Below are 23,511 nucleotides of genomic sequence, written 5' to 3'. Positions count from 1 at the left end.
TTTCGTCTATATTTAATGTTTCATGCACGTGAGGCAGGATTTGATGTGACGGAGAATCTTGAAAACTTTTTTGTTTTCCGGGTGAACTAAACAAGGCCTCAAGTGTACAACTTGTGAGCTGCTCATTGCCAGAATAAAGCTGAAACCAACAAACAACTAGACGGTATAGCCTTTGCAATTTAGGCCTTGTTTACTTCATCTAAAAAAACCAAAAAGTTTTCAAGATTCCCCGTCATATCGAATCTTGCGGCATATGCATGAAGCATTAAATATAGATAAAAACAAAAACTAATTACACAGTTTGTCTATAAATCACGAGACGAATCTTTTGACCCTAATTAATCTATGATTGGATAATATTTGCCACAAATAAACGAAAGTACTACAGTAGCGAAATCCAAAAAAAATCGCATCTAAACAAGGCATTAATTTGGCCAAACTTACACGCTCTTGTTTTGTACTAAGAAGCCGAAGATGGATGAAGCTACTTATTTTAACTATGCTCCTACTCTATTTGTAGATCTTATGTAGAAAGCGCTCTTTGTATAAGTTATATAAAAAAAGCCACAGTCATCTTAAAAACAGTCCTTACAAAAAGTCTAAAAGAGTTGAAGCCACAAAACCGTGACTTTACACTTTTTGTTCTGATTAAAGTTTTTAGCTTCTCATTAGTGAAAAATCTCTAGTTTTGACCATATTTAAAGGAATATATAATGTCATCTATACCATTAAATTAGTTATTTTTATTAAATTTTTCATGAAGATATAATGGTGGTACATTTTTTCAAATTGTAGGTGTTACTATTAAAAAAACTATAATCAAGGTTAGAAAATAATAGTTTAAGACAATTCTAAAGTGAAGTGTTGTTTGAAATACAAGGAGTATTTTAACAAGTCTCATTGGCTCAATTGAAGTACTCCCTCTAGTTTCCTAAAAGAAGTCATTTTGAACAAAGTTTGGGTCAAACCGTGGGAGTAGAAATCATGAATAACTTTTAAGATTTTGAGATTAAAGATGTGAAAATTGTCTTGAAAAATACACTTATAAAAATATACACATCACTTTTCAATAAATACTTTTAAAAAACTAAGAAGTGACGGTTATGCTTTGGAGACTTTGTTACTATCCAAAATGATTTTTCTTAGGAACCTAGTATAGATAGATCTATTTTTGTTGTTTCCTTTTGTAGGCTTGTAGTTTGATTAGAGCCTTAGAACAAGTCTGTTCGCTTATATGAAAAGTTATGGCTGAAAATACTGTTCGTTAATTTGTTGCGAGATAAAAATACCGCTAAATGGTTGGCAGATAAGGTCAAACGAACAGTCATTCTTAAACTTGTTTTTCAAACTTTCATTTGGAAAACTATTTGAATAAAAGAAATTGATTTTTGTATATTTCCATCGTTTAACAACTTTTCTATATTTTGTGCACACTTTAGGGAGTCAGTATCATTCTCCATATTTAGTTAGCGAAAATAAAAAATAATAGATGACAATATTTAAAGATCTAATTAAAGAAGCTATTAGATGATATTTGGCCGCTTTTTTTTGATATATTGCAAACACGAAACCTTTCGTGGTGAGGTATGAATGGCTCTCTGCTCTATATCGTTGGCCAGGCCCAAGAGGACATACGCTGGAGCTGGAGCTCAGTTCTACGGGCCATACAGCTTGATATAGGCTACGACACCTAGAAGTTTGATGGGCCTTACGATTAGGGAAGCGGAAGTGCTATACGTTACATGTGGATCCATATGCATCGGTCCGGCCCACAGAAAGCTTCAGGCCTTGTTTAGTTAGAAAAAAATGGTTTTACCTACGGTAGCATTTTCGTTTTTATTTAACAAATATTGTTTAATTATGAATTAATTAGATTCAAAAGATTTATTTCGCAAATTATAGATAAATTATACAATTAGTTATTTTTTAATCTACATTTAATGTTCCATACATATGTAAGATTCGATGTAACGAATAATCTTGAAAGTTTTTTTGTTTTTGACGTGAACTAAACAAGACCTCAGAAAGCGTAGAGACGGCCAAATGGGCCTCCCAGTCCCAGCTTGAAGAGGCAAACCATCACCCCCGCTCTATTCCAGCCACATTCCTCGTCACAATCGTCTTTTTTCTGTTTTTTTAAGATTCTCACAATTACATTTTTTAGTTTAATTTCATATTGTGGACCTAGGGCTTGACGCCATTAGCACCATCCAAGCCAAGGGTGTGTAGCTATGCACGTGGTATGTGGCTTTGACGTCATTGCCACTGGCGCCAAACAACGCTAAGCCCTGAGTTCAGATTCTAAAATTGAACTGAAAAAGGTGTAATTGTGAGTTTTTCAAAAAAAGCTAGAAAACAAAAAAAGAGATGGTCGCGGCAGCCACAAAGTCGTTCTCATTCTCATAGATAGAGATGTCAACGGTGCCCCGTTCCGTGATTTCTTGTGGGAAATTCATCCATTAGGGGATAGGGATAATATAGCTTTTGTCCCCACGGAGAATTAAATGCGGCTAAAGTTGTCCCCGTCGGGGTTTCACAGAGCCGAGGATGGTATGCATGCCCCCATCCCCGCTCTCCGCGGAGACACGACTCTGAAAGCTTATATACTTGTAAGGTCCAATAGTTGTGATATATAAGCAAAGTTGAAACCCTAATTCTCACTTTCTCAATCTTAAATGTGAATCTTTGTAGAAAGAATTTGTTTGTATATCATTAATATGAATTCATGAATATGCGAATATTTGAAATCACATAAACTAATATGAATGGGGAACCTTATGGGGATTACTCCCCACACGAGGACGTAGATGAAGAGAAAATCTTCCTCGTGACATTTGGTGGGGACATAAATAGGGAAACACTCTCCGACCAGAAATTCCCCATTGACATCTCTGTGGTAGAGCTGAAATGACGACAATCTGGTCAGTGTGGTCGCGGGGAACATGGAGCGACACCAGGCGACGGAGCCTAGGCAGCTGACCACAAGTTTTCTGAACCCGACGTGCCTGGGGATCCCATCCAGACTACTGCAGGCACAGCACAGGAGCAGCAGGCATGCAGCCGATGGAGGCGGCGCGGTTTCCTCTCGCCGGATATCGGAGCGCGTAAACAAAACCACGACCGGGCCGCGACGGCCGGCCGCCGGGGTGCTCGAGCGTGCATCGCGGGCAGCAGCGGCAGCCACGCCGTGCGGCAGCTCGCGTCCCCCCGGCCGCCTTGGATCTGCCGCCGAACGAGACGTGTACTCCAGCAGGTGCACGCATGGTCGCCTAGCTACGACGAACACGGACCCATGGATCATACTACTATAATAATCCCACCCAGCACTGAAAGATAGGCGGATTTGATTAACTGATGGCGGTAGTGTTGGCAATGGGTAAATCCCCATCGGGTATGAATTCCCCAGACCCATCCCATGACAACAATATGACACCACGGGTATTCCCATATACAGTGATGGGTGGAGGAATTTCTCCAGACCCATACCCGGGTGGGTAAATTAGACCCGGCGGGTCACCCATACTCGCCAAACATCAACAATTCACAAGCACCAGTCATGTAGTAGCAATTCACAAGCATCGTCACATAACCATTCACAAGCAGCGTCACATAGCCACCTCACCATATACCTAGCAAATAGCAACATAATAATTTCTGCTGCAACCACTAGTCACAACACCATAATAGTTCATTGTCCATACAAATCACGTAGTAGAGAGTAGTACTTTGCTAGCACTACATAGGGTTTGCACTACATAGGGTTTTAGTGTATGGGCTGCCGGTGGACTGGTGGCTGGTGGGCTTCTTTAGTTTTGGGCTGGGTATTTTTCACCCATGGGTAAATGGGTATAGGGACTACTAGAACGTCCCCATACCCGCGTACCCAATGGGTGAAGGGTTTGCTCCGTTTGTATACCCATGGGTACTAGTTTCACTCAATATTAGTATCCTAATAGAGTAAATACCCATCGGGTCGCGGGTCGTGGGCTCCATTGACATCTTTAGATGGCGGCGCTAATCCCCCTGCTCGTGATATAATTACTTGCTGACTCCTAGATGCATGCATCGGGTGGCTTTTTCGCAGCCCAGATTGACCTGCCATTTACGTCATCTACGTTTTGTTTATTTACTAGTACTCGTGAGTAGTAGTATTTTGTTTGCAACCAAGGGTTAATTGGTAGGAGTAGCTATCTAAAAGTTAGCCTAAATTAGCTTTATATGAACAGAAGAGCTAATATATGAGCTCATTTTGTAGCTAAGTTTTCAACCAATTATTAGCCGACTAGCTAGCTAGTCAGCCAAAAATATTTTTTTAGCTCCAGTTACTAACTACGCTTATTATGCTCATGTTGAAATCATATAGAGTTTCGCTTTGTTGCTGGGATTCTCCAACTTAGTACGCACGGCGAGAAATAGTAACCACGGAGTTTGATTGACTGGACAAAAAAAAAAAAAAACTGGGTCCATAGTCATTGGCGGTTTCCTCTATATTAATATATTTGCCTGGCATTTCTGTCAGTATTTTTTGAAAAAAAAGTCATTGACGGTTACCAAAACGCAAAACACACCTCATCAGATCCTAGCAACCGCGCGCGTGAAAAAACAGGTAAATTCTTTTGTTTGAATCAATCGCAGGGTGTCTCTCGCTGAGTCACTGTCCAAGTTTGTCGATATCGGGGAGAAATAACAGCAGTGCATGTGTATGCGCTCGTCATGTTTATTTTTTTTCAAAGAAAAAATTATACTCTGCTAGTACCAGTGTGTACACTGGTGTTGTTTTTCTTTGCCCAGTTGACGGAGCTTTTGCTTATTGGTCGCCACATTGGAAAACAACGAGCGCGTACGCCAGGAAGTAGAAGTAGCCTTGCGAGTACACGGCGTACAAAATCGTTTGTATAATACTCTCCTAACTACTAATTAATACTACTCTACGAATGATTGTATATATGGTATACGAATGTCAAATTCTTTCACGCCATCGTGACGACGGCCGGCCGGCCGGCCGTACTTACATAGACGGAAGGGGCTAGCAGGGGCCATGGCCTCCCTAACTCCTGAAACTTTCTTTAAGAGTACATGCAAACATAGGCGGATCCAGAGCCCGGCGACCCTGGGCACTGCCCGGGCTCTGCTCGGTGACGGATATGAGCAAATGAAGGGCAATGTACCACCTCCGCAGCGTTTACGGTATGTTTGATCGAGACATGTAGCCAAAACGCGGATACCATACATGCATGTAGCTAGTACTAATTAATAATTGGTGTTATACTTAATAATTAAATTATATATATATATATATATATATATATATATATATATATATAGCCAGCGTATAATTTAAGTACCCATGAGCTTAGGTCCTGTTTGGTTTAGGAAGTTAAACTTTAATTTTCATCACATCGAATGTTTGGACACATGTATGAAGTACTAAATATAAATTATTTATGAAACTAAAAGCACGGTTAAGGGAGCAATTTGCGAGACGAATTTTTTAAGCCTAATTTGCCCATGATTGGACAATAATTGTCAAATAAAAGAAAAATACTACAAGTACGTGTTAAACTTTAACACCCCAACCAAACACCCTCTTACATAATGTATATTGAAATCCTTTTTAGCAATTCAACGTATAATTAATTTTAGTGTCATAGGGCATGTTTATTTTCTAGCTACAAATTGCTATCATTTATGACTCCCATAATCTATATTCTAGGGCTTGTTTAGACCTTAATCCACATGTGTTAATCTATCCTAACACATATGTATTAAGGTAGCATGAGCATCTAAAGAAGGCTTTATATGGAACATCATGTTTTTTCTTAATTTAAATATGTGAAACCTTAGTTCTTTGAGTAATATCTATTTATATCTATTATTCATAATATATGTGCTTAAATTTACATGTAATTATCATATACTGCTATTGGAATTCAACGTTCGCAATAGCACCCGCTATTCGTGATCCACTATCTTTAGTCCGCTACCAATCTACTATACTTTATTTACCGTAATATTCGCCCAGACTCTACAAAGTTTCTAGGTCCGCCACTGCATGCAAAGTTAGTTATTTTTAAGTGATGGAGCTTAAGCCAAGTGTAATCTTCATGCATATCTTCTATACTCGACCCCCCTATATATTTGCTCTGGTTCCGTCTCTGCGTACTTAGATCCCTTGTGTTTATTTATCGAACCTTTCAACAATGTTTTTATCTTATAACAAATCTGTAAATAGTATAAAAAAATAAAAAGTTTTTGTCGATAGCCAGCCTATACGGCTCTCGGCAAAGCTCTCCTTTGCCGATAGCCAGTCTGGCAGGCTCTCGGCAAAGATTTTAAAAAAAACAAAAAGTGTTTGCCGAGAGCCTGCGAGGCTGGCTCTCGGCAAAGACGACGTCAACATTGACGTTTCTCGACGGCGCCGTGGGTTTTGCCAATGGCACTTTTGGCCTTCGGCAAAGTCAGAGCCACGTGGCAGGCTCTCAGCAAAGACTTTGGTGAGAGCTTTTACGTCTTTGCCGAGGGCTGCCGGCTCTCGACAAAGAAGGCGGATCCAGTAGTTAACTATGATTTTTTAAACTAGCGGACATGCTTTTAATATATTGTTTGAGCATGGTACTTGGTATATATAAACGATACAATTTCCACATTGGCTTCTTCTATTGGCGGTAAACGGCCGTGGACCGTGGTACATGGCTGCGACAAGGACTTTTTGGCCATGATCACTTGATAATGATGTATGTTTGCCAAGTCATCTCTCTGTTCTTTTTGTCCAGTATATACACGTCAATGAAATACATAAAAAAAGTACACATACACGGCTCCATTCATTGTATACGTGTATAGATAGTTATATAGACAGGCAGACAGACACGACCGGAGTCGTTAATTAAGGTGATGAGAGTGATACTAATCGTGGTCGCCTCGATCATTCTTTGTTTTTATCGTTGGAGAGACAAGAAAAGGACTAATTCATCAGGTTGGAATATACTGACGACGGCCGGGTCACTACTACTTGTCTACTTGATGACGATGGTGTTAGAATTTGGTGGTCGACCGTCTAAACCTACTCCCTAGCTACTTCATTCTTGTTCCGGTTTATATACTCTATAATTTGACGTCACACTAGTACACAGATGCTCTAAGCCGGCGGAGGCAAAAAATTTTCACAGGCGGTTATACTTGTAACACGACTGTGTTGTAAATTTGTACGGCAAGATTTAAAAACCGCCTGTGTAAACAGGTCTTTACAGGCAGTTCACATAAGAAAACCGCCTGTGTTAATGCTCCATTTACACAGGCGGTTTCCTTATGTGAACCGCCTGTGTTAATGGATTTGCACAGGCGGTTCACATAAGGAAACCGCTTGTGTAAATGGAGCATTAACACAGGCGGTTTTCTTATGTGAACCGCCTGTGTTAAAGGATTTACACAGGCGGTTTTCTAAGCAAACCGCCTGTGCTATTCTTTCTATAAATACCCCACCCCTTCTTTCTCCTCGGGCAGAACTGTAGGTAGCAGCCACATTCCATTGGAGCACATCTTGGAGGTCCAGTTTTTCCAAAATACAAGGGGGGAGGTTTTGATCTTCATTTCTTGGAAGGAGGTGGCTAAGAAAGGTTAGTTGATGCCTCTAAAGGCTCTTTTTGTGCCCTCTTGCTCAATTAGAGCTACTTTTTGGATCTAGGGTTTCACCATGAGAGAGAGAGTAGAATAGCTAGGTATGGACTATATTTGCTCAAATGAGGTTGCTTAAGATGGTTAGATGATGTCTCTCCTCTCTTTTTTTCTATGTTTTCTTCTCTAATTAGTGAATCCAAGAAATATATATGTAGTGCTTTCCATGAATGGTGTTTCCATGCTTGGGAAGAAAGAGAAAGATAAGTTTTCTATTGTTTAGGATGTTCATTTTATGTAAATTTGATTTCATTATGCAATATGTATTTTTATATATTTCCATGTTTCCTTATCAAATTTATTATAGTGAATCAAGGTATATATTTAGTTGAATCCATCAATGGTGTTTTTCTACCTTGTCAATTTGATTTAGTTGTTAATTTTTTATTATTACTTAGGGTTTTGTCTTTATTTTTAATGTTAGCTCCGAGGTTTTCATCTTCACAAGTTGTTGTTTGAAAGGTTAGATGACAATTTTCCTAAACTACCTGTTTTGCATTGAGATCAATTAATTTACTAATTTTTGCACAGCTCATGATGGAGCGGTCCTTCTGGATGTATAACTTATTAAGACTAGATCCATCATACATACCTGAGGTCCATAGGTTTGTTGATGCTGCTAAGAACCATGCTTTGAGAACAAAGACGAAGCACATATATTGTCCATGCATCGACTGCAGAAATATTAATATTTTTGAAGATACTGAAGCAATCATTTCTCATCTGGTATGCCGAGGATTTATGAAGGATTACTTGATTTGGACAAAGCATGGAGAGGGTAGCTCGGCACCTTATACAATTGGGGACCCTGCGAATATTGATGTCGACGGTCCAGACATGCCTGATGAAGGATTTCAGTTTTTGCACGACACACACCGAAGTGAACATGTTGTGCCAAATGTCAGTGCTGGTGGTTTTGCTGGGAGAAATGCTGATGACAGAACTCATGTCTTACCAAATGATACAGCCGCGGAAGATTTTGAATTCTTAGAGGCAATGTTGCATCGTCATACTGAACCATCAATGTTATTAATGAAAGGGATGGAGGCCTTGAAGAAGGCGGCTGAAGAGCCTCTGTATGATGAGTCCAAGGGTTGTACCAAAGAGTTCACGACGCTGAGATCTGTGCTAAAACTACTGATGGCAAAAGCCAGGTATGGTCTGTCTGATGTTGGATTCGATACATTCTTAAGTATTATCGGAGACATGCTTCCCAAGGAGAACAAATTGCCTGCTAACACGTACCATGCAAAGAAGCTGATCAGTCCGCTCACTATGGGTGTCGAGAAGATCCATGCGTGCAAGAATCATTGTATCCTATATCGCGGTGATGAATACAAGGACTTGGATAAGTGTCCAAAGTGTGGTGCAAGTCGGTATAAGACAAATAAAGACTATCGACATGAGGATTGTGCTGCCTCCATGTGTACAGCAGGGAAGAAGCGAAAGAAGACCCAAAAGAAGACCCAGCAGAGTTCAAAACCCACCAGCAAAGATAAAGAAGAGGTTGATTATTATGCGCAGAAAAAGATTCCTGCTTTAGTGATGTGGTACCTTCTAGTGATAGATCGGCTGAGGAGTTTGTTTGCTAACCCTGACGATGCAAAACTAATGAGTTGGCATGCTTCGGATGAGCACAAAAATGATGGCAAGCTTCGCCATCCAGCCGATGGAAAGCAGTGGCAAGATTTTAATGAGAACCATCAAGACTTTGCCAGCGAACCAAGAAATGTTAGGTTTGCACTGAGTACCGACGGAATGAATCCATTTGCTGAGAGGAGCAGCAAGCACAGCACATGGCCGGTGATTCTCACCATCTACAACCTTCCTCCATGGTTGATGCAGAAGCGAAAATACCTTTTGCTAACCATACTTATCTCTGGACCAGTCCAACCTGGAGTTGACATGGATGTTTTCTTGGAGCCCTTAATGGAGGAGATGAAAATGTTATGGATACAAGGTGTTGAAATGGTGGACGAGTTTCGCAAAGATTCATTCACACTAAGAGCAATTATTTTTGTTACGATCAATGATTACCCTGCTCTCTTCACATTGTCAGGGCAATTCAAGGGAAAGGTTGGTTGTGTGGTGTGCATAGATGGAACCCATTATGTGTCCCTTAATGCATCTAAGAAAATAGTGTACATGAGGCATAGACGATTCTTATCAAAAGGGCACAGGTACCGCCTAAAAAAGATGGATAAGTACTTCGACAATAATGATGAAAGGAACTCAGATGCACCATCAGGTAATAGCAAAGGCCAGAGAGTTTTCAAAATAGTGAGCAACATCAACTTTGTGTTCGGAAAGAAGACAAAGGATGGAAAACCAAGAAAGGATGTCAAACCAACTCCAGGGGCAACATTCAAGAAGAAGTCCATTTTCTTTGAGTATTTGCCATACTGGAAAGAATTGGACATACGACACGCGATCGATGGTATGCACGTCCAGAAGAACGTGTTTGAAAGCCTAATTGGCACATTGCTAGATATCAAGACGAAGACAAAGGAAGGACTCAATTCACGCTTCGACATGGTACAGTTAGGTATAAAAAAAGAGCTTCATCCTGTTCTTCAAGAAAATGGAAAGTACCATCTCCCAGCAGCAAGCTACAACCTCAGCATAGATGAGAAACATGTGATGTGTGAGTGGTTGAAGAATTTGAAAGTCCCCTCTGGATTCTGCTCTAGTATACGAAGTATTGTGTCAATGAAAGACCTTACACTCACCAACTACAACTCACATGATTGTCATGTAATGCTGACTACTTTCCTCCCTATTGCAATAAGGGCTATCAATCCAGTGTTCTTGAAGATGGCAGTCACACGATTGTGCTATTTTTTCAATAAGGTCACACAAAAGGTAATTGACCGTGATGAGTTAGAATCCCTTCAGCAATTCGCAGTGGAGACAGTGTCACAGTTTGAGATGTGTTTTCCCCCATCATTCTTTGATATCATGGTGCACCTTGTGGTGCACTTAGTTCCTCAAATACAAGCATTGGGTCCCATGTACCTGCATGAAATGTGGACGTACGAGCGTTTTATGGCAATACTAAATGGCTATGTATCAACTCGTGCTCGTCCTGAGGCATCCATGATAGAGGGGTACTGTACTGAAGAGGCAATTGAGTCCGGAGGACCATTCTGCAATAGTGTCCTAAAAGACTAGGTCGCAATAGGTTTGCCTCCATCAAGGCATGAAGGTAGGCTGCATGGAAGTGGGAGGATTGGACGGAAATCATTCATCCCGCCAGATTACAATACAGTCCTTGAGGCACATCACAGCATCTTACATCAGCTCTCGATTATGGAGCATTTTCTCGGTCAACACTTGAATGAGCTTCGAGAACATAATCCTGGGCAAACGAATGATTGGATAATGAAGGAACACAAGAAACAATTGTACACATGGCTAAGGGAGTAGGATATTCCATCTGGGGAAACAATTGAGGAACAAACCATCGAGGCTTTGGCATCTGGACCATCACGCCAAGTGACAACATGGCAAACATATGACATAAGTGGATTCACATTTCATACCAAATCCAAGGATAAAAAGAGCATGACACAAAATAGTGGTGTTCGATGCGAGGCCATAGACGACGAAACTGGTGATATTATTACATACTTTGGCTTCATCGAGGACATATGGGAACTAGACTATGGTACATTTCAGATCCCCGTGTTTCGATGTCAATGGGTAGAAGATAAACATGTCACAGTGGATAATTATGGGGTCAGAGTTCTTGATCTAAGTAAAGTGGGATACAAAGATGACCCGTGGATCCTTGGTAACCGTGCTGCACAGGTGTTCTATGCTGAACAGATCCTTTCTAAGAATGAGAAGAAAACTACTGACAAGCTGAAGCATGTAGTTTTTCCAGGAAAGCAACAAGCAATAGGAGTTGATGGTGTAGCGGATCTGGAGGATTTTAACCAGTTCAGCGACATGTCCCTCTTTGTGGATGACTATCCTCCTAAGATAAGAAATGTTGAGCGAAGCATCTCACAAAGTTCTTTGCCTTGGGTGCGCGCTGATGGACAAGGAAGAATAGTAACTGCCTAGATTGTATTTGTCATTCATCATGTAAACTCTAGTCATCATGTAATCTCACTCAAATTTATGAAACTATATGTGAGACCTTTCGATTTCGATTTAGAACTACACTTTCGTAACGCTTTGTCAAATGCCACATAATTATGTTACAAATAATGTAGAAACAATATAATCATATTATAATATCAATATACAAAGAATATATAACACTAAAAATTAAAAAGAAATTTAGAAACAATATAATCATATTATAATATCAATATACAAAGAATATATAACACTAAAAATTAAAAATAAATTTAGAAACAATATAATCATATTATAATTATATTATAATATACATTAAATATATGATACAAATATATTTTACATTAAAAATAATGTAGAAACAATATAATATACAAGTTATTTTACATTATGTTACAACAAATAATGTACAAACAATATAATTGAAAAATATTTATACAGGCGGTTCACATAGCAAACCGCGTGTAGAAATGCATTTCTACAGGCGGTTCACATAGCCAGCCGCCTGTAGAAATGCATTTCTACAGGCGGTTGGCATTGACCACCGCCTGTTGAAATGGTTTCTACAGGCGGTGGTCAATACAAACCGCCTGTAGAAATGGTGCCCCTATATAGGTCGCACCCAGACCTAAAATTTTCCAAGTCCCGAAGGCGCCAGTTGAATTCAAATCGACGCCGTCAGGCTGCCGATTTTCGCCGCCGAGCTCGCCGCCGCTCCGCCTCCGGTCTCCACCGCCGTCGTTCCTCCACGCTCGACCTGGTATGCTCGCCCCCTCTCTTCTCCGGTATGAGTGCCCACCGCCCCTCTCTTCTCCGGTCACGGCCGCGCTGCAGCCGCCGCCGCCGCTGCCCCCTGGCCTCCCCCCCGCCGCCGCCGCCGCCCACCCCCACCTCCCGTTCCCCCACCCCCTCCCCTGCCCAGCGCACCACCGAGAAGATCCCCCACCCTCCCCTACGCAGCACGGCCACACAACCCTGCCATGCGCGAGGTTGAAGATATCCTGACATGTGGGGCCCACACGTCAGTGACCAGATGATTTTTTTGGGAAGGAAATTGTCTCATATTTGGAAAATCATAGTAAATGCTAGAAAAATCATAAAATAGCAAATATAGACTTTTTGAAATCCTTATAAAATTCTCTATGCAGTAGATCTATAATATTACATGTTTTTGTTTGAATTATTAGCTGTAAAGTGTGGGGCCCACACGTCAGTAACCATGTGATTTGTTTTTGGAATGATATTTGGAAAATCATAGTAAATGCTAGAAAAATCATAAAATAGCAAATATAGACTTTTTGGAATCCTTGTAAAATTGTCTATCCAGTAGATCTATAATATGTCATGTTTTAGTTTGAAATTTTAGCTTTAAAAATAGATTTAGGTAGTTAGGTTTTAATTGCTTATTGTATTTGTCTTTTTCATAACTGTAGTAGTAGTGCTCAAATAAATATGAAATTATTGTGATATGCTTTTCATATGATATTGGAGGTCTAGTAATTGTTTCATGAATTTAGGAATAGTAGATTAAGAGATATAAAAATAACTAATGCCCTATGTTGCTTTGCTCTTATTCTTAGTAGATTTGCATGTTTATATTGTTTGACTCAGTTAAGATGTGTTGCTTTGCTCTTATTCTTAGTAGATTTGCATGTTTATATTGTCTGACTCAGTTAAGATGTGAATCTTGCCTTAAGGTAAATATATGAGTTGTAGTACTTTTCATAAGCTTTCCCAAAAGCTAAACAACACAATTTTTGGTTAAGCACATGTGTAGTTATAGTATTTTAAAGTAATGTTTAGAACAAAGTTCACAATTTAGTAAGCTTTCTAGAAAACATGTAGCAAATATTCACTTTTAATTATTTATAAGTCAACTATTTATTAGTCAATGATTGACTTAGAGTATTATCTTCAATGTTCATACTATACTATATAACATTTCTGATAACATATATGCTTTAGAATCTTGCAATGACGACTTCTCCAAGTGAAAACACGGAGCAGGCACAAGGGTCCGGCCCTATGGAGCAAGCACCAGGGTCTGGCCCCACCGTGCAAGAAAAAGGGACAGACCACACCGAGAAGGCACCAGGGTCCGGCCCCACGGTGCAAGAAAAAGGGTCAGACTGCACCGAGAAGGCACCAGGGTCTAGCCCCACCGTGCAAGAAAAGGGGTCCGACCGCACGGAGCAAGAAAAAAGGCCCGAGCACGCAGAGAAGGAACAAGGGTCCCACAACACGGAGCAGGCAGAAGGGTCACGTGAGTCAACTCCTTCGTACGAGACCTCGGTAAGCGACATTCCTGATCCTCGCATAGAGAGGAACGCCCGTCGTGAGTACGCACGTGACCCCGATTACAACCCAGAGATAGAAGAGGTGAATTACTCGTTCATAATTATATGTTTCTATACTTTTATGCGCCTCATTCATAATTACATGTCTTTATATGAATAGGAGGTGCTATCTCAATTGAAAGAAATGGAGGAAATCCTATCCCAAGAAGAAGTTGCACATGAAAGTGCACCTGAGCCGACGACGGAGACGACCACTGAGACCGGGAACAAAAGGAAACGAGGTGAAAGAGGATTGAATCAGTTCCCAAAAGTAACTTATAGAGTTACACATGTCAGTGCGACTAGACAACCCTTAGCTCCAGCGGAGACCTTACCTAAGTGGCGTAACACACTCGGTTTCTTAGTTAGGGACCATCTTGACATCACAGTCAGGGAGTGGAAAAATGTGGACAACAATGAGATCACAAGAATGTGGAACAGGCTGCTTACGAGGTTTGTTTTACCTCAGGGTTCAGAAGACCTCGTAAAAGAGCACACATTGAAGCAACGGGGGATCATGTTTAGGAATTACAAGTCTGAGTTGAATTCAAAGTGGGCAAAGAAAGGGTTGGACCCGATAAAGAGGTATAAAATCACGGCTGGTCAGTGGCCAGTGTTTCTAGAGCAGAGGAATTCTGATGAGTTCAAAGCTTTGAGCGAATCCAAATCTGAACTCGCAAAAAGGAACAAGTACCACCACCACCTAGGCACAGGTGGTTACCAGCGCAAGCTTGCCCAATGGGAGCAAGAGGATGAAGCGCAGAGGGCTCAGGGTTTGCCGGCGCTCCCTGACCAACTTGGTCGCAGGGGCTCGCGGTGGGTTCGTGCTCGGGTACCGGCAAAGAATGCCAATTTTGGCTTGTCATTTGCTGACCCAATGGTCGAAGAGGCTGCGAAGAATATTTTCAAGGTGGCAGCTAAGCAGAAAGCAGGCGAATTTAAGCCACAAAGGGAGAAGGATGTTCTTACTGTTGCTCTGGGTAACTCAGAGCATCCCGGTCGTGTACGAGGTATCTCATCCAAGGAAGGATGGAAAGAAGGATTCGGACCAGAGTGGGAAGGAATGTATAGAAAACGCGATCGCTACAAGGAAGAATTGTCTAATTTTTTTAAGGAGGAGGCTAAGAAAGAAGTCGAACAGGTGATGAATAAAATGCTCTCCGATCCTCCTCCTGAGTTGATGCAGCGACTGGCGTCTGCAATGTCTAGCCAATTGAGTGGTCAGCCTCGCCAGATGCAGCTAGTGGTCGCCCCGACAACATCACAACAGGCTCCAGTTGTCCCAAGTAGTGTGGCGTCTACTGGACACAAGGACCGGTATCCAGTTCTCCCTAGTCATAAGGTACGGTCTTAACAATAATCGTACAAGGGAAGTAGCCACAGGACTTGCAATCCCGGGGCGCCAGTTTCATGGTAGCGAAATTCCAGAGGACTATTGTAGGGTGGAAGTGCAGACAGTTGTCCAAGGATATGAGGATGACATGCTAGACATTCCTGGTCCTGAGGGTATTGAGAAGCTGGGACAAGCTATCAAGAATTTCATTCTTTGGCCTCGACGAGACGTCCTGTTGTCTGAGGTACCACAACCTTCATCCCAAGAAGTACCACTGACTCAGGAGTCGTCCCTTCCAGATGTCGGTGGTAACATAACTCTTCCGAGTCTACCACCCTCTCCGATCTTCGCTCCACCATCCTCACCTATAATGCCTCACCCACCATCCCCACCACCATCACCTAAACCACAACCTTCGCCAGCACCACCAGAATCTTCCACACCACCACCACCCAAAAATGCCGAGACACCACCACAACCAACCAAAGATGACGAGACGACACCACCGCCACCAAAAAAGTTAAAATTTTCGGTGCCCAAATTGGTTTCGCCGTTCGAGCCAAAGAAGAGGAAGTCTGCTGGTACTGCCCTATTTTTGTCAGGAATTGCAATGAGCCGCACGACAAAATTAGTTGACTTGGCTGAGCACGAGAAGGCAGCGAAGAAGTCTGAACCAGCTTTGTAAATATTAGGCCACCCACTAAAGATGATTATAAATATGTCCCTAAGAAATATGAGTTGGGTAGGCCTCTACTCACTTGGGATAAACTTAAAAAGGTCCCAGCTGGTGTAAAAAGGTTCCATGACTGGTATATGAGAGCAGCTTCTGTTGGCATTGACACGGATCAGTGTAGATATACCAGCAGAGGCATTTAATAGTGATCATACAAGAGCAATTGTGACCTTCGAGGACATGTGGTTAATGATGAACCTACAAAGACTCGATGTGCAGCTCATAACTGGGTTTGCATTGTAAATGTCACTCATACAATGCTTTAAATTTGTGAGTTATTATTTGTGAGTTACATTAAATTTTAATACTAACATACAAGTGCACGTTGCAGAATGCAATATGAACAGCAACAGATGCGGTACGGTCCGGATCCAAGCACTAATGCGAATAAAAGGGTCGCGTATATGAGCCCAATGAGGATATGTGAGGACGAGCACACTTTTAGGATCGGAAAAGATCATGACTCCTTAAAAGGTTTGGATCCAAAAGAGCAGGAGGACGAAATAAAGAAAAGGGAAAAGAAACAAATAGCTAGTTATGGCCTCTACCTAGCCATGACAATGCTAGAGTTTCAAGACAGGGAATTAATATTCGCACCATATCACTTTAGGTAAGTGTCAGTTTGCATGCATCGTATTAATAGTTAAAATGCGCACTTTGATCACAAAGTTCATTCTCTCAGGGACCACTGGATCTGCTTAATGATTAATCCCAAGCATGGACGTGTGCATGTCCTAGACTCCGCAGACTATGAACCAACAACTTATGCACCATTCATTTCTCTCTTAGAACGGTAAGCTAAGTAAAATATGCATACAAAATTTTATAAGAGTTTGACAATAACTTGCAGAATGTTTTTGATATCATAAGGCCTATAGGTATTATAAGATTAAAGGGGGAAAGTGCGAGTCAGGAATACAGGGGCAGCCTTTGAGGTTCTTTTATAAGTGGCCGGTACGTATGAAAGTTTACCAAGTTATTCTCGCTAGCTATATACATAGAATACGCATCATGTTGCAACTCACAAATATGCTCTTTTTCTTTATATAGTGTCACAAGCAACCACTAGGATCGGTCCACTGTGGATTCTACGTATGTGAGTTCATGAGAGAGGGTGGAAGATATATGACTAACCCTTATAAGGTAATTAATGCTCTAAGTAATTAAGGTTGTTAATTATGTATTATGAACATTAAATATATGATGTTTTCTAACTTCCTGTGCAGCAAAAAGACTTTGAAAAGGCGAAGAGCATGAGTGAAGCCACTTTATACAACATAGTTGAGGACCTCTGCAAATTCATGTTGCGAGAAGTCATTCCCAGCGAAGGGAAATATCACGATCGGACCAGCGCCCTAGCAAAGCCTGAATACGGAGCGCTAAGGGAGATTAGTAGGCTTAAGCTAACTCGATCCGGTTATTAGAGCAGAGGTTTCAGAGGTGAAACCTCTAATGCATGTAACAGAAAAAACTTGATGTGTGATCATGTTTGTAATTAATGTAACCTTATGTAAAGTAACAGTATATATAAATGAATTGCATGTTGCAATGGTTTACATGATCTCTAGGCTTCAGTAGTTTGAATATTACGTGTATATATATATATATATGTTGTATGTACATATTAAAATATAAAATGAAAAAAGGTTCTGGTGGGAAAATTTAGAATTGGGCGGGAGATTTAAAATTTTTAACACATGCGGTTATATAATGAGAACCGCCTGTAGAAAGTTCATTTCTACAGGCGGGTTGCATAGCTGAACCGCCTGTAGAAATATATTTCTACAGACGGTTCTAGGTTACCCGCATGTGGAAACTCTTGATTTCCACAGGCACCCAGCGCAGGCAGTTCTCCAAACCGCCTGTGAAAAGGGATTGGGAACCGCCTGTATAGTGCTTCTGTGTACTAGTGTCACCATCATGCAAATAGCAATTGCAAAGCAAGCAAGGATGGTGACGTGTACAATTTGATCAGTTAGTTTATTCGAGCACTTGCTGCTGCTGCTGCTTTTGGCCACGCGGCCCTCATGTTTATTTTGATTGGGATGCTAATGCTAATACTGATTTGTTGTGAAAAAAAAGATTATTCTATATTAACTGATGTTAGCTGATAAACTCAAACGAACATAGAGGATGATAGCATGGCATGTCTACCTATATGGGTGCATTGCTGTTAGCATACGCTTTTGCCATGCACGGCATGACGGCACAAGCAATAATAAGAGAGACCAGAAGCACTTACTTGGACGTTGGACCATCAGAGTTCAGAGACTATCTATAGAGGGTTACTGATAATACCATTATATAAGGGCAAATACCAATTTTTTTTCTATGCATAAACACGTGTATGTGTTCGTACTGGACTATACGTCAGTTGCGCGGCTCTACTAGCATATACTACGGCCTTGTTTAATTAGTTTTAAATTTTTTTATAAAATGGAGACTGTAAAATTATACGATTAATTATTTTTTTATTCTTTATTTAATATTATATGTATGTGTCGGAAGATTTAATGTGACGAAAAATCTAAAAAAATAAGGCCCTGTTTGGTTCCACCAACTAAATTTTGGCTAGCTAAAATTATTTTAGCTACTCTTAGATGACTAATGAAACTAAACTATTTTAACTACTTTTAGTCAATGTGTTTGGACTTTAGCTACTAAAGTGACTAAAGTTTAGCTAACTAAAATTTAGTTGGTGGAACCAAACAGGGTCTAAATTTTTTGAAACTAAACAACATCTATCTCACGCTCCATATTTAGACTACAAATTAGTCAACGCTACTTTTTTTTTTTAGCCAAACGAACAACAGCACCGCTGCACCCCGCACCCGCCTCTGTCTCTCCCGTCCCGGGGATGCTGCGGATCCGCACGCCGCCGCCGATGCAAAGCTCTGCCGCCGCGCACTACACACAAAGGCACAAGATGCTGCAAGTGCACTGCGAGATACACGATTGCGACCTACGACAAAGCTGCCCTTGTTGTCGTCTAGCTTCCTCTGGTTGTCGGCTTCAATTTGTTTGCGTGACTGCTTGAAATACGTACAACTCCATCGTTTTTTATTTATGCGCTAAATAAAGCAAGGCTTTATTTGTTACGTGTGATCTTGACGTACTCTCACGTCGCCGTCTCTCGGGAGAGGTACGTGAGAACTGAGAACGAAGGTGTTATTGGTGTGTTTGTTGCCCATCCAATCGCAGTTAATAGCTTTTTGGCCTTTAGTCGATCGATGCGCGTCCGCTACCCAGTACTGTAGCTTGCTAGTTGCTGGTTATTCTACGGTGACACGGTTCGAGCTTACTTTGTCCCGTCATGTTTTTGTTTTACCTTTATTTTCCTGGCATGTCGCTACATATTTGGCAGATTATGTAGGAGTACGAACGTATACAAGAAAGCCGACGGCTCTTCAAGCAATCAAGCCACGTCGATCGTCCGTGTAGAATCACCGCTACGGGAACGTACGGATCGATCAGTTTTCCCAGCCCCTCACTGTCACTGCTGGACTGTGCAGAATGCAGAGACGACGTTGCACCGAGAATTCGTTCCTCACACCCCACCACACGTGACAATGTCCGTCGTTACGTGCACTTTTTTCTCGCCACAGAGATTTTTATATAATTAACCAATTACATGCCAATGTTCTGGTGGTTAAGTGTTTGGCAAAATAGCTTCACCAACTACTTCATGCATAGTTGAGAGAGAGAAATGAGGGAGAAGCTACAATAAGCTACTTTTTTTCAGTTTCATCCAACTTATGTTTTTGTGAGAGGAGGGGAAAAACAGCTTCACCTATGAAGCTGTTTTGAAAATAAGTGTTTGGCAAAAAAAACAGCTCACAACAGCTCATGAAGCTGTTGTGAGCTGTACCAAACAGGCCCTAAGTCTCATTATTTTTCCAGAGATTATTATATACTCCTAATAAACGAGACGACACGTTGTCCCCGTCGTTTGCAGCCCAGTGGCACGCATTAGTAATGAAAGCAGCGCGCGCTCCCGGGGCCACGACGCGTGACGTGACACGGCGGGGCGGTGTTAGTGTGTGTGGCGTGGTAGGAGAATTTACATGGATTCTTCTCTCCATATGGTATACCAATATATATTAGCCACATGTATTTGAATATTTGATATGGTATGGTACGTAAAGATTTTAATAGACTTGCAGTGCTTATGATCATATAATACAAAATGAACTTTAGAGTCACAGCTGTACGACTGATGGTAGAAGGTACACAATATCATTTAATATCATGTTGAAAGTTCATATAAGATTGAGAATTTTCTTCACAATTATATCTACGGACAAACCTCCTCCTAATGTGAAAAAACTATTACTCCCTTCGTTACCAATTATAAGTTATTTTGATTTTTTTGGTACATCCATTTTACAATACATTTAGATATAATATATGTCTAAATACATAACAAATTATATGTACTAAAAATTCAAAAGGACTTATAATTTGAGATAAACGAGGTATTAGGGCACCCATAGTGGTGGGTCGACTCATCAGTGCCACGTACACCAGCTTGATCCGACAGCTCGGAGTTTCGCGCAAGGAAACAAGACGTGGAGATCAAGCAGGATTCTAGTCGGTTAGAATAGGAATTGATATCGAATTATCTATGGCAATTGTAACCGACTAGGATTAGTTTCCAGATCTGTAACCCTGCCCTCCAGACTATATAAGGAGGGGCAAGGGACCCCCCTATCACATCATATTCTCTCAACACAAATCAATACACCAGACGCAGGACGTAGGTATTACGCCAACTCGGCGGCCGAACCTGGATAAAAAGCTTGTCCGTGTCTTGCGTCACCATCGAGTTCGTAGTTTGCGCACCGTCTACCGAAAAACTACTACCGTGGGTATACCCCAAGGTAGACTGCCGACTAGCTTTCGTCGACAGTGGCGCGCCAGGTAGGGGGAGTGCGTGCAACTTTTCCGGCGAACAAGATGGTCACGATCCCAGCTTCCGCGACCGTGCCCGAAGGCCTCACGTTCACCGTCGGCCAGGTCACGTGGACGACGTGCAGCGACGGCTTCGCGACCACGGTTCCGAAAGAGATCCAGATCCAATCTGAGATCACGCCGTCTCCGACCACACGCATGACGACACCAAGCTCCCGACCACCGTTCCCACTCTACAAGGGAAAGGAGATCGACTGCTCGGACCTCCTCCAAGCGCTCGATCGCGCTGACTCCAAGCTACTCGAAGTCTCCCAACTAATAGATGGAGTTCTGCGCCGGCCCGACCAAGCTGCTCGAGCGGATTTTTCGAAATCCCGCCGGCCAACTCGTGTCCCCACACACGAACGGCTGGGAACGTCCCTGACGATAACCTCAACCCCCTCAGGACGATCCGTCGAGCTCAAAAAGGAAGACTATCCTTGCGGCCTGAACAACTCGGCCTCTGTTTACTCACAGCATGTCCAATCCGTTTTCAGCAAAGCGGGCTGGTCGCCGACAAGGAACAACCGTCACCATGTCAACATGGTGACAATCCGAGAGCTACGGGACGGCCACGTTTCCAGCACCAACTCAAGCACCGGCTCCGTCCCCACCGAGGTTATAAACACCGAAGACGAGGGCTACGACCTGGATTTTCCTTCACACCCTCTGGATTTCGACCGATTCCCGATATTCCCCCCCGGCGAGGGGATATTGTGTTCAATGTCAGCGCCGACGAACCGGCTGTTGACGGAGAAACAGATGACCAGAGGCAACTCCGCGAACAGCGTAACGCCGATCGCGCCCGACGACGTGCGGACGAGCAACAACAGATGCCACCAAGTAACCTCAACGATGCCTTTGACATGGTCGGGGATCAGCCGGTCTACAAGACGCCAAGCGCCAACGTGGCTGTCGCCATGGCCAACCTGGATCGGCTTCCTGACACCCCCGAATGCCAGGGAGTCCGGACCAGCATCCGAGCACACCTGATCGCCGCAATGGGACAGACAGCTACCCTGCTCAAGAGAGTCCAGGACGTTTCTTATACGGAAGCCGCCTCCGACCAGACTAATCGTAGCCGGGCCTCACCCAGCAGGCGTCACCGCAGCCGCTCCCCCGACAACCGTCAAGGGGACTCACGGCGCGACGATGGTGGTCGGGACGCCGATGGCCGCCGCCAGCAGAACCGCGCACGCGGCCAAGAAGAAAATCAACACAGGGATCTCCGCCACAACATCCCTCCCAAAGATGCCCGGGACCGCATCAACAGGCGCGCCGCAGAGAGGGCAGTCCACGAAAACCTGCGCCGCATCGAGTACGATGCAACTCACGGTCCTGCGGGCCTAAGGCAGTTCTCCTCACACCTCCGCCAAGTCGTGTGGCCCCGCAATTTCAAACTCGAAAAACTTAAAAAATACGACGGCAAGGAAAATCCAGAGAACTGGATTACTCTCTATGAAATCGCCGTCCGATCAGCGGCAGGAGATGAGCACGTCATGGCTAACTACTTCCCCGTAGTCCTCGACCAGGCTGGTCATCAATGGCTTCTCGGCTTGCCCGAGGACTCCTTCGACTCTTGGGAAGAGCTACGACAGGCTTTCATCGACAACTTCATCGCCACATGCGAGCAGCCCGGAAACAAGTATGACCTTGAAAGGATAAGAGACAGGAAGAATGAACCTCTGCGCGATTACATCCGACGATTCTCGGATATGCGCCTCAAAATCCCGAAGATTTCTCATGACGAGGCCATATCAGCCTTTATCAAGGGCTTGCGTTTCCATGAAGCACTGAGGAACAAGCTGTTGCGTAAGCGCCCATCAACGGTAGCAGAGCTCCTCGCCACGGCTAAAAATTACGCCGATGCTGATGACGCAGAAAAACTAATCCGAGACGATGCGAGAGGCCCCGACCAGCCCTCCCGGCGAGATTACGGTCGTGGTCGCTACGACAACAGAAATCACCGCCGCTCCGACAACCGCGATCACCGAGAGGGTTGGGATCGGCGGCGCGACAGCCGCGACGACTTCAGAGGAAAGCGCCCTCGCGAATACGACCACGAAGTAAATACGGTCAAACGTCCCAATGGACGACGGGACTACCAAGACGACTACAACAAAACGTTGAAGGGACCGTGCCAGCTACACCCAAAGTCTAACCATACCATGGAAGAGTGCCGCGTCCTCAAAAGCATCTATACACGGCGGGCCGCCCAAGAGGACTCCGCCAAGAAAAATAACAAGCGCGACGGGCACGACCACGAAGATGAGGATGAGGACCAAGACAGGGACCCCCGACACCAATACGTCAGCCCCACCGACGTGGTCCACTCCATTTTCGGGGGCAAGGTCTCCACTGAATCCAAGCGAGAAAGAAAGCTGTTAAAGAGAGCCTGC

The sequence above is a fragment of the Sorghum bicolor genome, chromosome 10 (assembly GCF_000003195.3).
Source record: "Sorghum bicolor cultivar BTx623 chromosome 10, Sorghum_bicolor_NCBIv3, whole genome shotgun sequence".
NCBI classification, from domain to species: Eukaryota; Viridiplantae; Streptophyta; class Magnoliopsida; order Poales; family Poaceae; genus Sorghum; species Sorghum bicolor.
This window is presented reverse-complemented; position numbering follows the sequence as displayed.